Source organism: Glycine soja, chromosome 18 (genome assembly GCF_004193775.1).
Source record: "Glycine soja cultivar W05 chromosome 18, ASM419377v2, whole genome shotgun sequence".
In the NCBI taxonomy this organism is placed as follows: Eukaryota; Viridiplantae; Streptophyta; class Magnoliopsida; order Fabales; family Fabaceae; genus Glycine; species Glycine soja.
The window spans coordinates 38,553,173-38,557,382 of record NC_041019.1 but is presented as its reverse complement, the minus strand read 5'-3'; the positions used below and the strand labels follow the sequence as shown (position 1 = coordinate 38,557,382).

The 4,210-nt window shown below is 33.7% G+C and overlaps 1 long non-coding RNA gene across 1 annotated transcript; it reads left to right on the top strand.

Moving 5' to 3' along the window:
• Nucleotides 1-1,408: 1,408 nt before the first annotated feature.
• LOC114394958 lies at nt 1,409-2,884 on the top strand. The gene is made up of 3 exons (XR_003662891.1): nt 1,409-1,815; nt 1,936-2,241; nt 2,482-2,884. It is a non-coding gene; the product is annotated as an uncharacterized LOC114394958 (long non-coding RNA).
• Nucleotides 2,885-4,210: the final 1,326 nt, after the last annotated feature.

Below are 4,210 nucleotides of genomic sequence, written 5' to 3'. Positions count from 1 at the left end.
CAGCGTTGTTCTTTCCTTTGAACACCCGACAATCCCTCTTTAAATGACCAGGTTTCCCACACTTCCAACATGACAATTTTGTCTGTTTGTTTGGACCTTTGTTCATATTTCCTTGAAATTTTTGTTTGTTACCTTTAGCATTGTAATTTTTCTTAATTGTTCCACTTTCCTCTACCATATTAACGAAAGAGGAACCTGCTACGTTTTTATCATTGACTTTGTCAATTTCCTGAGCCCTCATCGACTCCTCAATCATGAAATGACTACCGAGCTGAACCAGAGTCAACTCTTCCTTCTTATGTTTCAAGGTATGCTTGAAGTCTTTCCAAGAAGAAGGCAGTTTATCAATTATAGATGAAATTGCAATGGATTCATCCATTTTCAAATCATGTTGAGTAAACTGACCCAAAATCCGTAGCAGTTCATTATATTGTTCCATAACAGGCCTCGAATCAATCATTTTGTAATTAAAGAAATTACTAACTAAGAATTTGTTACTTGAGGCATCTTCTGCCATATACTTGGATTCAAGAGAGTCCCATAATTCCTTAGCAGACTCAACATTTTGATAAATATCAAAAAGAGAGTCAGACATACCTTTCAGAATGTGCCCACGACAAATGTAATCGTCGTTCTCCCATTTCGAACGCTTCCTTGTTTGATCCAGAGTTTCGTCTTCCATAAACACCGGCATCGGTGTACTCAGCACATACACCACTTTCAATGTTGTCAAGAGAAAGTGCATCTTCTTCTGCCATCTTCTGAAATCCTGCCCTTCAAACTTGTCCAACTTTGCAAACTTGCTTGTCATCTTCGAACTATCGTTCGTCATCTCGAAAAATTTGATTCAATCTTTTGTTGGTTATTTTGAAAATCGAGATGATACTGGATAAATCTGAAGTCGTGTATAACTCTTTCAGATTGAATCAAATTTTGGGGTTCAACCAAAATTGTTCAATCGGATAAAATCAGAAGATTATAATTCAAGAGTTTTGTTTTGGTCTTGTATGTTTTGTCACCCGTTATGCTTTCTGAACCAGAATGATTATTTATGATCAAAGAACAGGTGGTTTTTGGCGGTTGATGGAAGTTATTTCTTTTTAAAAACTATCGTTGATAGAAGTTTTAGTAACTTCCATGTAACTTCCAACCGTTGATGGAAGTTTTAGTAACTTCCATGTAACTTCCAAAATTTGCCTAAACCGAACATCTCGTTATTACATTAAAACAAGCGTGCACTCTTATTTTAACATAATAAAGAGATCAATTACACTAAAATGTACAACATGATATTCATTTTGTTTTTATTATTTCAAGAAGCCACCTCATTGATTACAAGCTTTCATATTTTCCATGAAAAAAGAAAAGTATATACTAAGATAGATGGTGATGATCTTTTAATAGGTTGTTTCAAATAAGACACTAGTTTGACAGTTGCAAAAGGAAGTTGTGAGGCTTGAAGGGGAGTTACGAAGCCTTGACTTTTCTATGAATTCATGTCTAAGGTCATTGGCATCTCTGGCAGTGATTCTTTTGCTAAGTTACATAAAGATACTCCACGAAAGGATGATGAAAGTTGTAATTCTATTTTATCACGGGAAGGAAGCCCAGCTACAAGGAAATCAAAATCAGTGAATGTGATGAAGATTCAAAAGATGTTCAAGAATGCTGCGGAGGAGAACATTTGGAGCTTCAGAGTTTATGTTACCAAGTTAAAAGAGCTAGGGGCAAAACTGCATTACCAGAAGCTGCATTCTCATTTTTCCATTTTAGAAAACTATTTCTCACATTGAATCATGTCAGCATTTCTTTCAGGTTAAACCTATTGCAGATAATACTTGTATGAGTTTAAGACTTTAAGTGTAATAGTAATTTGTTATTCTTATTGGCATATGATATGTTGATACCTTTTATCCCCTGCACACACATGTTTAGGTTTTGGAGCTGGAAGCAAACAAGTCATTAAATGAAGAAAAGGATACACCTGATCGGTCTCCCTTGCCATGGCATATACTATTTGATCAGCAGGAGAAAGCAAATTATCATGTTATGGCATTTATGCCACATATCTCTTGTGCACCGGACACAATTTTTTCTTCTGTTAAGGGGAAACCCTTCTGATCAGGTATATATGGAAGTTGAACTTAGAAGATTGACTCGGTTAGAACAGCACCTGGCAGAGCTTGGAAATGCTAGTCCTGCACTTCTAGGTGATGAGCCTGCAGGCTCTATTTCAGCAAGGTATGCATGTGTCTTTGAAAAACAGGTGTCTTTGATAATTCCTGCTAGTCCTGCACTTCTAGGCGTCTTTGATAATTCCTTAAATCAAGTGTCTTTGATAAAGCTCGGGTACAAAAAACAAGTTTATTTTAGAAAATTCTAATAAATTAGTGCATGGCCTTGCATGCTTTTATTTGTATAATGAACAAAGAATAGTATATTAATCTTTTGCTTTTGATTGATAATCAAATGCATCATTAGAGCTCTGAAGCAAGAAAGGGAACATATTGCTAGGAAGGTGAACACTAAACTTACAGCAGAGGAGGGGAACTGCTTTATGCATAATGGGAAGTTCCTCCCGTTGGAAAACAAAGGAGACTGCAATTTGTAAATAAATTGTGGACCGACCCTTATAACATGCAACATGTGCAAGAAAGTGCTGAAATTGTAGTAAAGCTCATTGATTTCAGTGTATCGGATGAAAACAACAAGGATATGATTGAATTAAACTTTTCAAGCCCTTTTAACTGTAAAATTTGGGTTATTTTGTCAAAGCATCATACCGATATGCAGAAAATTTCACCATTAAGTTTTGCATTTTCAACCAAGTTTGGAGTATGCAATTCTGAACATGAATTTTTTAAAAGATTATCATTGTCTTATTCTTTTTACAAATCTCGAGGCACATTGTTTGTATTTACTAGCTCTCTATTTATAACGATTTATATTGTTTTCCAGTCCTTTCATATCCCAGTTAAATGTTTGATCTCATTGACTATCAGTTCAGTTGTAGTGTATTTCTAAGATGGTTTTTTCAGACAACCATCTTAGAAAGTGGATTTTCTAAGATAGTTTTTTTTTTTATAACAATCGTCTTAGAAATATCAATTTTCTTTTTTTTTAAAAAAAATAAATTCTAAGACAGTTTCGTGAAGAATCGATGTAGAAGGAATAAATCTAAGACAGATTAAAAATTGTCATGAAAAGTGTTGACTTTCCATGACCGTGGCTTCAAAAACGATTTTTGAACCATCGTGAAATGCGCTACAGAACCGACATAGAAACCCTATTTTCTAGAAGTTAAAATCAAGTAAGAAATTGAGTAAAAATATTGTTTTAAATATCTCCATGCTTGCTTTTCAATATTGGCTAAAGATTATGTTTCACTATTTCAAAATAAAAATAAGAATTTTCAATATGGATAGAAAAGATAATCACATCCTTCAACCTCAAAATATTTACATGTCAATTATTGTCATTAGCCACCTATCTTGTTCCCATCCCAAGTTCGACTCCACATATTTTTTATGAACTTCACCAAGACCTTCAAGTGACAACAAATCAAATATCTGTATATGTCCCCTTCTTACCATCAAATGAAAATAATACTAACTTAACTACTCTTGACAAAAACATTTTCTCCCAATGGCAATGGTAACTCAAAATCTTTCTCATCAATTAAATATTATTTAACCAATAATTGAAATTTTGAAACTTACTTGTCGAAATATTCTTAGTTAACTGAATGAGTCAAGATAGAAACTTAATCGAAAAGGGTATTTTTTTGTTATTTCGGATAAATGATAAGATATGATTGTTATAGAAACAATTCAACTGGTTTTGAAAATCTAGAGGAAGCTCTGAAGATAAGTGCATCAGAGTTTGACTCGAGGCTAAAATCATAGGATTCTGGATGAAATCAGTTGTGAACCTGAAGATTCCATGGTCTAGGAAGTGGTTCCTAAAAAATCGAAATGTAGAATATGTGTTGCATGGTTGTTTAGCCGAAACATGAATAAACTAGCCGAATTAGTTGAAATGAAGGACTCGTGTATGAACATGGATAAACATGATTTAGATTAAGTTACTTTAGATTTTACAGTATAAATAGTTGTTGCAAAAACTTTTGTAGGGACCTTCCAAAAAAAATGACCCATCAATACAATTATTCTTTTAATTATTTTGCAGATTACCTTTGTGGATTTTATTG